Raw genomic sequence first — 13,480 nt, forward strand, 5'->3', positions numbered from 1 at the left:
AAAAAAAAAAAAAAAGACTCACTGAGCAGAGACAGTGAAGCCTAAGCCGACATGGCTGCCAGCGTTTACCAGCAGAACTAAAGATGAACCTGCAGCCTGGCGCTTAGCCTCCTAACCTTTCACACACTCTCAGACTCTGGGACAGCAGGCGGAGTCAGGAAGTGTCCATCAACAATGCCCCGGTTACTGCACTAAAAGTTAAAGCTTTATACGTGTTGGCAGTCGATTTTTAGATAAACTTTAAGGAAGAAATGTCCAATAGGAAACTTACTTTTCGATATCGTTAATAAGACCATTTCATTTACATGAAATCTTATACACAACATTTATCCAAACTCTTATTTACAAGGAAAACACATCCTGCTGTAAGTTAATTCTCTGGCCAGGAATGAAAGCACTACACTGCGTTTCCTGTGGCTTTCTGCACACCTGGAAAAAAAGAAACAGACAAATGTTCCTTCTGGCCAGCTGCCCTCTGACCTCACACGTCTCTCCTACCTGGGCTTGCTGAACACACGCATCCGTGAGCAGATACCAGAGGAGGCAAGAAAGCGGGGCTGGACCTCCAGCACCTAACAAGTGCACGGCTGGGAAGGCTTCATAATACTTTACCACTGCAACTCCATACACTGCCCTGTCGGCTGCCTCAATCTACTCTGGCTTGTTGTTCCTACCTGCGGCACCTAACTCAGCCCCTAACACGGCACCTAACACGGGGAGCCGCAGGAGGTGTGGACAAACAAGTAGCTATCTATACTTTATTTCCATTTCGGAGACTGGGGAGATTATTTTACGTGAACGAGCGTTTGTGCACTCATGCACGCCCGCCTTCTTGCCCAAGAAGGCGTCAGATCCCTTGGAACCAGAGACTAATGACTGCGAGCCACCATGCAGATGCTGAGAGCTAAGCCTAGGTCCACTGCAAGAACCACAAATGCTCTTAGCAGCAGAGCCTTCCCTGCAGGTCCCTGATAGATCTTTTACATATATACTGAATCCTGGGCGAAGGCCACGTCTCATCTGCCACGTCTGACAGCTGGGTCCCACCCCCAGGACCTGCACGCCAGCACAGGAGAAGCGATGGCCACAAGTTGTTCTCTGGTCTCCACACCAGTGCACATTTGTTCAATATGAACAAATACAACTAAAACTTCAGTTGATATTATATATACATATATTATATATACATATACACATATATATATATATCCTATCTATCAATAACCATTAGTTAATTAAAGTTGCAAATTCTTTAAATAAAAACATATAAAATTCAATGTTCAAAAGTAATATTCTACTGTGCATATCTTGAAATACAAGTACTGACTAGGATCTTAAATAAAAGATTTTGCCATGGGCTGGCGAGATGGTTCAGTGGGTAAGAACACCCAACTGCTCTTCCGAAGGTCCAGAATTCAAATCCCAGCAACCACATGGTGGCTCACAACCACCCATAACAAGATCTGACGCCCTCTACTGGAGTGTCTGAAGACAGCTACAGTATACTTACACATAATAAATAAATCTAAAAAAAAGAAAAATGTTTTGCCATTCAGTAAATGATTTAGCTATTACATTATATCTAAAGTTTAGAGGTCAGTGAGAAGGCTCAGGGAGTTAAGACTAAACCTTCAGTTCAATCCTCAGGACCCAAATGGCAGGAGAATTGGCCCATGCAGGGACAGTAAACGCAGGAGGCAGAGGCAGGTGGACTTCTGTGAGTTCAAAGCCAGCCTAACCTGGTCAATATAGCAAGTTCCAGGCCAGCCAGGACTACTACTACTCCTGATTCAAAGGAGAAAGGGAAGAAGGAGAGAAAAAGAAAATAAGTAAAATTTAGTTTCTTTCCAAATAAATAAAAGCCTATGTTTAAGTAATCAAGCCAGGCGTGGTGGCAGACGCCTTTAATCCCAGCACTCAGGAGGCAGAGGCAGGCGGATTTCTGAGTTCAAGGCCAGCCTGGTCTACAAAGTGAGTTCCAGGACAGCCAGAGCTATACGGAGAAACCCTGTCTCAGGAAATAAATAAATAAATAGTAATCAAGATGGAGTAAGACAGTTATGAATCAAAATTGGACAATCTCAATGAAAGTTTCAAAGTTGCAAATATGAACAAAATAAAAATTATAATGCTAATAGCAGTAAAATTAAAAATCTATGCCAGCATGGTGATGCATGTCTTTAATCTCAGCACTCAGGAAGCAGAAGCAGATAGATCTCTGTGAGTTCAAGGCCAGTCCTGGTCCTGTGAGTTCCAGGACATCCAGGGCTACACAGAGAAACCCTGTCTCAAAAACAAACAAACAAGTAAACAAAACAAAACAGCATCCTCAGCAAAGGAACTGGACAGACAGACGGCTCAGAAATCGAAAGCAATCATTGCTTTCGCAAGGACCCAGGTTAGGTTCCCAGCACCCACATGGTGGCTCACAGCCATCTGATCCAACACCCTCTTCTGACCTCCGCAGGCACTGCCATGTCCATCATAATGCACATACATGCACGAAGGCAAAAGACACACACATAAAACAAATTTTTAAAAACTCATTAGCAAAGCTCAACACATTTGAATTTGAAAATTCATAACTGGAAATCAGTTATTCTACAGAGTGGGTTGGGGAGAGGTGAGATATTTCAAGAAATAATCAAGGGGGCTGGAGAGATGGCTCGGCAGTTAAGAGCACCTGCTGCTCTTGCAGCAGACCTGAGTTCAGTTCCTGGCACCCACATGGGTGCTTCACAACTACCCAGTTCCAGGGGATGCAGCACTGTCTTCCGCCTTCTGAGGGCACCAGGCACACAAATAGTACATACATCTTTCACACAGATATATCAGGTAAAACACTTATACCCATGAATTAAATCTAAAACGAATTGCAAAAAAGAAAATCAAGATGTACAAAGTTAGCCAGGGACGGTGTGGTACATGCCTGTTATCCCAGCCCTCCAGCTAGATTAAGGCAGTGGTGGCACAAGCCAGGGCTACACAGAGAAACCCTGTCTGGAAAAAACAAAAAAACAAAACAAAACAAACAAAAAAAGACACGTGTTGCCAAGATCTCAGTTCAATCTCCAAATAGTACAAGGAGAGAACCAATCCCCACCAGATATACTTTTAATTCCAGAACTTAGGAGGTAGAGGCATACAGATCTCTGTGAGTTCGAGGCCAGCCTGATCTTCAGAGTGAATTCCAAGACAGCCAGGGCTGCACAGAGAAACCCTGTCTGGAAAAACCACACACACACACACACACACACACACACACTCACACACACTCACAAAACATACATTCAAAATGATGTTAGCCATCGAGAGGGTAGAGTGAGTAAAGTGGCTTGGTGTGGCTTGCTGTGAAAGTGTAGCAACCTGAGTTCAATCCCAGGAACACATGTAAAGACGGAAGGAGAGAACCAGCCCCACAAAGTGGTCCCCTGTTCCCCACATGCACACAATAGCATGCTTGCCCCCACAACATACACAATAGGGGCTGGAGAGATGGCTCCGTGGTTAAGAGCACAGACTGATCTCCCAGTGGACTAAGGTTCAATCCCCAGCAACTCACAACTGTCTTTAACTCCAGTTTCATGGGATCTGACACCCTCACACAGAAATACATTCAGGCAAAACCAATGAACATAAAAAATAAGTCTTTTTAAGAGAGAGAGAGAGAGAGAGAGAAAGTACCCAAGTACCTGAAGGGGGCTGCAACCCTGTAGGTGGAACAACAACAGGAACTAACCAGTACCCCCTGGGTTTGTGTTTCTAGCTGCATATGTAGCAGATGACCTAATCGGCCATCAGTGGGAATAGAGGCTCCTTGGTCTTCCAAACTCTATATGACCTAGCACAAGGCAAGGCCTGGGCCAAGTAGTGGGAGTGGGTGGGTAGGGGAGCAGAGGTGGGGGGAGGGGTATGGGAAACTTTCGGGATAGCATTTGAAATGTAAATAAAGAAAATAATAATAAAAGAGAGAGAGAGAGAGAGAGAGAGAGAGAGAGAGAGAGAGAGAGAGAGAACAGACACAGTAATAAAATACTGGGACCAGTATAGAATGATCTCAAAGGAATTACTGATCACTGCACAAATACAAGGCAAAGTTATGGTACACAATAAATATAATTATTATATATAGATACTCTTAAGCATTTTAAAGACTAAATGAATACAGTATACAAAAAAGAAAAAGATTCATACTAGATACATCATAATAAACCTGTTAAAAGTCAAAAACAGAACATCTTCAAAGCAGAAAAACGAGAGGAGACCAGACTGTGGCAGATGGAAATTAAAGGTCCTGGAAGGAGGGAAACACGAACTTCAGGGGCTCTGGGCCCAGCATAGCTACTCCTCAAAACTGAAGGAAAACACAAAGATCGCAGGAAACCAAACTCCAAGAGATCCACCCTCCACGCAATACTCCAGCGGCTCCTTCATGCCGAACAACCCACACTCTTGAGCAGAAACGCATGCAAAGAAACAAATAAACCCATACCAAGAAAAAACATGTAGCGAGTGTAAAATGCTCTTTTAGAAGCCACAAGGTTGCAAAAAGAAACCGGAAGTCCTGAAGTGAGCTGCAGAGCCCGCAGCACCTGACTGCCTGCTCAGCTGCTTGCGAGGAACTATTGCGGGGTCACATGCAATAGTTCCGGATGAGCCCGGGCCCCACAGTATGGTCCGGTGTCCAGACGACAAAGAAATAAAGGCAGAAGACTGAACTGCCGTACCCTAACTGCCACTAACAGGCAGGATGGGAGGCATGTGACTAGACTGAAGCCAAGTTTCTATGTTACAAGGAAGTTGTTCTTGATCTGAAATAGATTTTAATAAATTAAAAACTGTATTCTGCTGGGCAGGCCGACACATACTTGAAGTCCCAGCACTCAGCACAATGAGGCAGGAGGATTGTGCTGTATTCAAAGCTAGCCTGGGCTACACGGTGAGCAACAGGCCAGTAAGGAGAACCTAGCTTTAAAAAAATAAATAAATAAATAACAGGAAAAGAGAGTTCCAATAGCACACTGGAAAGTCTGTTAGGTATAAAAGAGGCAGTAGAGAGTAAGTGAATTTTGGTTTGGTTTGGTTTGGTTTGGTTTGGTTTGGTTTGGTTTTCGAGACAGGGTTTCTCTGTGTAGCCCTGGCTGTCCTGGAACTAACTCTGTAGACCAGGCTGGCCTCAAACTCAGAAATCCGCCTGCCTCTGCCTCCCAAGTGCTGGGATTAAAGGCGTGCGCCACCACGTCCAGCGAATTATTTTTAATGGAACATGCGAAAAGTAGTAAAACTGCAGGCATAAGCTGGGCGTGGTGGCGCACGCCTTTAATTCTATTGCTCGGGAGGCAGAAGCAGGTGGGTTTCTGAGATCGAGGCCAGCCTGGTCTACAGAGTGAGTTCCAGGACAGCCAGGGTTACACAGAGAAACCCTGTCTTGAAAAAAACAAAACAAAACAAAACAAAACAAACAAACAAACGAAAAAACTGCAGGCATAAATCTCTCTTTTTTTTTTTTTTTTAATTTATTTATTTATTATATGTGAGTACACTGTAGCTGTCTTCAGACACTCCAGAAGAGGGAGTCAGATCTTGTTACGGATGGTTATGAGCCACCATGTGGTTGCTGGGATTTGAACTCCGGACCTTTGGAAGAACAGTCAGGTGCTCTTACCCACTGAGCCATCTCACCAGCCCAGGCATAAATCTCTCAATGACTACACTAGGAGCACATGAGACCCTGTAATCAAAAGCCAGTTGTGGCACTTTCTTACAGAGAGCATTTAACTAGATGCTGTTTACAAGACTCGATTCACATCAATAAAAAGTAAAAGCACACAAAAAAGATGCTGTTAAAGTAGTCAACATGAGGAGAAAGAAAAGGATCCGTTTAATGATGAAAAGACTGAGTCAGCAGATAGCTCCACAGAGCCTGACAGCCTGACTTCAACCCAGGACCCGAATGGAGTCAGACCAGCCTGTCCTCTGTAGGACACGGACATGGACTCCACCGGGCATGGACCAGTTCTCAGGCAGAGAGTTCTAGACAGCATAAAAAAGCTTTCCAGGGGGCCAGAGAGCGGCGGCAGGTAGAGTAAAAACTGTTCTTGCTCGGCCCTGGTGGCGCACACCTTTAGTCCCAGCACTCAGGAAGCAGAGACAGACAGATCTCTGAGTTTGAGGCCAGCCTGGTCTACAGAGCGAGTTCCAAGACAGCCAAGGCCACACAGAAAAACCTGGTAGAAAAAGATAAATAATAAATAAATAAATAAATAAATAAATAAGGAGGGCTGGTGAGATGGCTCAGTGGATAAGAGCACCCGACTGCATTTCTGAAGGTCCTGAGTTCAAATCCCAGCAACCACATGGTGGCTCACAACCATCCATAAAGAGATTTGACTCCCTCTTCTGGAGTGTCTGAAGACAGCTACAGTGTACTTACATATAATAAATAAATAAATCTTTTTTTTTTAAAAAAAAAAAATCTTTAAAAAATAAATAAATAAATAAGGAGGACCTGAGTTTGGTTCCCAGAACCTATGTCAAGTGACTTCCAACTGCCTGCAACACCAACTCCAGGGTACTCACAAGAGGGGGACACAGAGGAGCGGGGAGGGGGGGAGCGGACGGGGAGGGGGAGGACAGGCAGACTTAAATGTAAAATCTTAAAAGAAACCAAGCTAAGGAGAAGCTAGCCAAAGGGCAAGGCAGTGAGTAGCAGTCCGCTATGGTTTCAGCTGTAAGCCCCTGCCTTGGCTTCCCTCCGTGATGAGTTGTTACTGAGTAAGACGAAGCCTGAAATTAATTACCAAAGAGAAAATCCAGGCCAGACACTTTCACTGGTAAATTCTATCAAAGGTACTTAAAGAGTCACACCAGTCCTTCACAAACCTCACAGAAAACAGGAGGCAGAAACCACTCAACATTCCTCAGTAGCGAGTACTACTTCAGTCCTTAAACGTCCCTCAGGGTTAGTGAGTACCACTTCAGTCCTTAAATGTCCCTCAGGGTTAGCGAGTACTATTTCAGTCCTTAAACTGAGGGTGGACCGCTTCTTCTTTTGGCTAAGAATGGATTAAATCAAAATATAGATAACAAGAAAAGAAGTATAAGCCAATATCCCTTATAAATACAGACATGAAATAAGTCAACTACCACTAAATCAAGAGGAACCAACATATGTTTGTTTACACTGAGCAAGGAGAGTTTATCCTGGAAGCCTGCTTCATACCTCAAGTCACATGACCTAACACGACATATTACTGGAATAATGGACAAACCTTATGGTCATCTCATAATTACCTATCACACTGATTTGTGTAGGACTGAACGACTTCCCAGGATGCAAGACTCTGGATGCTAAACAAGGCAGTCAGTCCCAGGTAAGAGTCACCGCTGGTGATGACAAGGGACATGGAAAGAGCATGCGGCCGTCCAGTACCCACTTGGGATTAAACCCAACACAACTGTTAGCACCATCTGTGAAAACACGGTACCCGATGATAAAAAGGTCAACGGACTCTTTCTTTCCTCCTTCCTACCAACCTGGAGGCCAGCAGGCAGGCTCTCGCCCACTTCTAATTAGCCTTTACATCCTGGAGGTTCTGCTCAAGGAAGGAAAGAAATGTATTCTGATAAAGACATTGCAAAGCCAACTCCGTTACGGGATATATGGTGCTGTGTATAAAAACTGCTACAGGGCTCATCCAAAATACTGTAAGAATAATTGTTTCAGTGAGATAAAAGTATACAACACAAATCTGGAAGAAGAAAAGAAAAGAATAGAATGCAGCTTCTATATACCAGCCACAGAACTGTCACGTTTTAAAAGACAACCCTATCTATGGACTGTGAGATGGCTCAGGAGTAAGGCACTTCCTGCCAAGCCTGACTCCCTAAGGTCCAGCCCTAGGACCCGAAGGGGGAAAGGACAGAACTCACTCCCAAAAGTTGTCTTCCAGCCTTCACACCTACAGAGTACATCACAGCACACGCACACACATTAAGAAAACAAACAAATAAATATAAAGAAAAAAACTGAAAATTTCATTCACAGTATCATCATGAAGAATAAAATACTCAGAAAATAAACTTTAACTCTTATATACTCATATAAATGAGCTAGCCAATGAGCCTTTAAAATAAATTCATGGCCGGGCATGGTGGCACACGCCTTTAATCCTAGCACTCGGGAGGCAGAGGCAGGCGGATTTCTGAGTTCGAGGCCAGCCTGGTCTACAGAGTGAGTTCCAGGACAGCCAGGGCTATACAGAGAAACCCTGTCTCAAAAAAACAAAATAAATAAATAAATAAATAAATAAATAAAAGAATTCATATGGACATTGGTGGCACACCCCTTTAATCCCAGTGCTCAAGAGGCAGAGCCAGGGGGCTGGAGAGATAGCTCAGTGGTTAAGAGCACTGACTGTTCTTCCAAAGGTCCTGAGTTCAATTCCCAGCAACCACATGGTGGCTCACAACCATCTGTAATGGGATCTGATGCCCTCTTCTGGTGTGTCTGGAGACAGCTATAGTGTACTCATATATATAAAATAAATAAATAAATCTTTTTAAAAAAACAGGCAGAGGCAGGCAGATCTCTGAGTTGAATCCAGTATGCTAAAAACCTTGTCTCAAAAATATAAACTAGGAGCCGGGCGGTGGTGGTGCACGCCTTTAATCCCAGCACTTGGGAGGCAGAGGCAGGTGAATCCCTCTGAGTTCGAGGCCAGCCTGGTCTACAGAGTGAGTTCCAGGACAGCCAGGGCTACACAGAGAAATATGTTTGGTTTTTCGAGACAGGGTTTCTGGAGATGGATTAGGGCTGGAGAGATGGCTCAGTGGTTAAAAGCACTGACTGCTTTTTCAAAGGTCCTGAGTTTAAATCCCAGCAACCACATGGTGGTTTAAATATATATGTATATATATGGTCAAAAATATAAACTAAAGTAAAATAAAGGAAATTCTGGATGAACGCTGAGAACCTCATGCTACGTGGATAAGACAGACACAGAAAGCAGGTACACTTAGATGAGTTACTGGAAATAGCCAAACCCAGAGATCAGAGAAGCAGAGAACATCAGTCCCCAGCTGTCCATTAACAGACAAAAATGTACAATAAATGTACAAACAGAATGAATTCTAGAGATTTGCTATGTCATATTTGACCATAGAAACAATACTATATTATACACCTAAATACAGCTTCTTTTTTAAAGTATAAGGTTTATTCACTGAAGAACTTAAATTTTAAGTGAATATTGAAGATCAGTAATTCTCATGTTCAATGTGGTACGATAGGAATTCACCACAAATTGATGTCTTGATTCAAAATAATCTTTACCAAAATTCAAGAGGCTTTTTTTCAGACGCATAGTCCAACTCTAAAATTATCTGTAAACAATAAAAAAAAAAAAAGTTGACTAAAAGAGATAAATGAACGGGCTGAGAATCTAACTCTGTGGTGGAGTTCTTGCATGTTTAACTACGGCCATAACAAAACAGGAGAGGGCCATTGATCGCAGTTACTACCTATATGAAAAGGCAACACGACGAATCATGAGAAACTTCAGTGAGCAAACCAGTTCCTATCCACTAACTAACACAACCACCTCAAGTGAAAGTAACAGACAGAAGTGAGCTTTGACATGGGCATGAAGAAAACTAGGCTCCTTCGATACAAGACTGATACAATACAAGACTGACAGTTTGAAAGTTTCTCTGAAAGTTAAACATATGATACAGTAAATCATATTCCCATGTGCTTACACCCACAAAAAGGAAACCACACATCCCCATAAGGACTTGTAATCACACCTTCAAGGTGTATCATTTTAAACTGTCTGAAACTGGAAACAATTCAAATACCTATCGTAACTGGTCAGCTGGCATAGCCATAAAATACTGCTTATCAGAAGTAAAGTCCCGATACATGCTACAGTGTAGAAAAAAAAATCTTTAAAGTGTGCTAAATGAAAGATGTCAAACCCTAAAAATGTGTATTATGATTCCATTATACAAAACAGCCAGAGGCAAACATAGGGAAATAAAACAAAATGGCTATTGCCGATGGCTGGGACTTTGGGGAGGGACAGTTAATTAGCCACAAACAACAGGTTACGGCAATTTTTAGGAGTGGACAGAAAAAGGTATTATAAAGCAAGCCTGGGATATTCTCAACCCCATCCATTTGTTTATAAATACTGGATTAACCAGGCAGTGGTAGTGCATACTTCAATCCCAGCACTCAGGAGGCAGAGGCAGGCAGATCTCTGAGAGTTCAAGGCCAGCCTGGTCTACAAAGTGAGTTCCAGGACAGCAAGGGTTACACAGAGAAACCCTGTCTCAAAAATAGATAGATAGATAGATAGATAGATAGATAGATAGATAGATAGATAGATAGATAGATAAAACCAACAAGCAAAAAATTGGATTCTATACTCAAAATGGAGGAACTATTTTTGATATCATGCCAAAAGGATGATTCCTTTAAAAATATCACTCCAAGGAGAAATGAAAGCATACCCACACAAAAATTTGCATACAAATATTACAATAGCCGGGGTGGAAGCTCAAATCCCTATCAACTGATGAATGGATAAATATAAGGAAGCATATCCATGAAGGAGCATTACTCAGCAAAATAATAACAATAATATATTGACACATGCCACAACATGCACGCACTTTAAAAACTTTATGCTATGCAAAAGAGTTAATCACAAAACTTCCATATTGTACACTTGTACTTACATGAAATACCCAGAACAGGAATCCATAAGGGATACAAAGTTCCAGAAGGATGAGAGAGAAATGAGTGCTGGCTAACTGGTATGGGTGCTGGGTGGTTAACGGCTCAGCTGGCAGTACTGGGAACTAAACTCAGAGCCTCCCCCATGCAAAGCAAGCACTATGCCACTGGGCTACACTACAGACCCATATGATCTTTTTTAGGGGTAAAAACATGCTTTAAAATTGAGTTCAGTAGGGAGGCAGAGGCAGGCGGATTTCTGAGTTCGAGGCCAGCCTGGTCTACAAAGTGAGTTCCAGGACAGCCAGAGCTACACAGAGAAACCCTGTCTCGAAAATCCAAAAAAAAAAAAAAAATTGAGTTCAGTAATTATGCAGCTCTGTGACTATGCCTTAAAAATGGAACTTGTACACTTATAACTGAATGGCGTGTGGTTAGTATCTCAATAATGGTGCAACCTTTCCTCATGCCTATCCATTCACCAAGGAAAAAAAGAAAAAAAAGATACACACAACCTGTGAACAGGTAAAACCATCAACCCTGATTTGGTAAACTTACCATTGAAGAAATTTGGGATTTAAAAAAAAAAAAAAAAATCCCCAAAGTTTTCAACTCTGTTGAAACATTTTGCAACTATTTATGTCTGCAAAGTACAATGAATGATCCAAGTAATCAAGTATAAAGCGGATAACACTGCCAGGGCGATGGATGGTGCCATACACCTTGAAACCCAGGCACTCCTGAGGCAGCTGCAGGCTGATCTCTGAGTTCGAGGCCAGCCTGGTCTACAGTGCAAGTTCCAGAACAACAAAAGCTACATAGAGATTCTACCCTGTCTCGACAAACAAAAAGCAAGCAAACAAACAGCAACAGCATAGGATAAAGTTAAAAATTGAAAATTTAAAGGTTGAAGACACATCAGATTTCAACTTCTTGTATTTACTGGATGTATCAACTACAGCCACATGAAAGAACTTCGTAAACTGCATTGCCTTCTATAAACCTTATTCCTAAATCCCTTTCAACATAATTCAATAGTTCCCAGTCTCATACGAAGTCATTCAACACTCTGAAGAAACTGTAACCCACAAAATATACAATCTTATCTCAATAAGGCCCGGATGGACATTGTCCTGATGCTGGCACTCGTGAAAGTGAGCAATTCGCCTCTCAACAGAGACTTGGAGAAAAAAGAAAAGCAAAAGTCTTGAGCTCAGAGGCGCAGTTTTTATTATACTTTCTCACTGCTGGATTAAAGCATAAACCACAGAGTAATGTCATGAACGCGAGAAAGATGTTCCAGGGTTACAATGACGCGTCCCCCATCTTACTGATAGAGTACTAAGAACTTAAAAGAAAGGGTTTTCAGCTGAGAACGTGGTAAGGACAGCCCACTAACTTGGGTTATTTTTCCGTCCTTTGCTGACAGAGTGAAAATGTCCCACTAGAGTCTTGAGTGGGTCCGGCCGCCGCGCGCAGCGCCGCTGAAGCAGAGTCGGTACCGAGGCGCGCGGGGCGCCCACGACACTCTCCGCGAGGTACCCTAAGAGCCACCGCCAGCGGGGGGACCCGGGAGGAGACACTGGACCCAGGCGCTTTCAAGAGCCCCAGGGTTTTTTGTTGTTGTTGTTTTGTTGCAAACACAGATTGTGATCGCAGCCCGGCTCCCCGGGGGACCAGGAGGAGGCGGCGACGGAGGGCCGGCGGAGAGTGAGAATAAAAGAACGGCGGAGTACAACCTGTCGTGCCCGCCCGGGCGGCGGCGAGCAGGCCCGACGGCGACGGAAACTGCTGCCCGGGACGCGCTGCCCCGGCAGCCCGGCCGCCGCGCGATGACTGGCGCCGCGAGGTAAACAGCGCGCGCCGCGGTCCCTCGGCGCCACGACCGTTGCCCCGGGCCGCTCCGGTGCGGGCTCCCGCCCTGCCCCCAGCTCCGCCGGTGTCACCGCCCCAGCCTCCGGAAAGCCCCTCCGCCGCCGCCGCCCGAGCAAACAACACAGGCGCGGGGCGGGGGCGCCCGGGAGGAGGCGACACTCGGGACGGCCGGGCTGGCTCGCCGCGCCCTCCCTCTCCCTCCCGCTCGCTCCCGCCGGCCTCCGCCGTCCCCGCGCTCTTACCTGCTCTCCCTCCACGTCGCCGTGTCCCTTGCCCTTCCCCACAGGGCCGCAGACCGACCGAGCCGCCGCAGACGCCCGCCGTTGGCCCGGCGTCCTGCGGGAAGCCGAGGGGGCCTCCCCGGGCCACCGCGCGAGCCGCCCCGCACCACAGGACGAGACAAAACCGCGCTGCGCCCCCCGCGCGCGCCACCCTACAGATCCCCTCCAACCGCCGAGGCGACGGCGGCGACACAGCCGGGCGCGGGGAAGCTGCGGCCGGCCCCCGCCCTCCGCACCCGCCTCGGCTCCTCCCCCTCGGCCTCCTGCCGCCGCCACCAGGACACTGGAGTCCGCCTCCCCCACCCGGCCGCTCCGCGCGCTCCTCCCTCCCCGCGCGCCGCCGGGGGAGGCGACACCGCCAGTCACCGCAGCGCCTGTCAAACCGGGCCGGCTATTTATACTCCCCACCGCCCTCGGGCCCCCCGCAGCCCGCCTCCTGCGCTCTCGAATCCCGCCCTCTCCTCCGCGCCCAACTTCGCCCAAACCCGCCTGCTCAGGTGGAGACGCTCGCCACTCGTCCCGCTCCTCGTCCCCCGGGTTTCCCCTCTACCCCACGTCGCGCGCTGCACTGCGCTGCGGCCGC

The 13,480-nt window shown here is 45.6% G+C and overlaps 1 protein-coding gene across 3 annotated transcripts in view; it reads right to left on the reverse strand.

Annotated features, from left to right (window-relative positions):
* The window catches only part of Elf2 (E74 like ETS transcription factor 2), a 91,044-nt gene extending 77,948 nt beyond the window's left edge, over positions 1 to 13,096 (reverse strand). For all 3 annotated transcript variants that reach the window (XM_029537420.1, XM_021196006.2, XM_021196005.2), the window contains exon 1: positions 12,859 to 13,096. The gene's annotated coding sequence lies outside the window, so the exon portion shown is untranslated. The remainder of the gene's footprint in view (positions 1 to 12,858) is intronic.
* Positions 13,097 to 13,480: the final 384 nt, after the last annotated feature.

Source organism: Mus pahari, chromosome 4 (assembly GCF_900095145.1).
Source record: "Mus pahari chromosome 4, PAHARI_EIJ_v1.1, whole genome shotgun sequence".
NCBI lineage: Eukaryota > Metazoa > Chordata > Mammalia > Rodentia > Muridae > Mus > Mus pahari.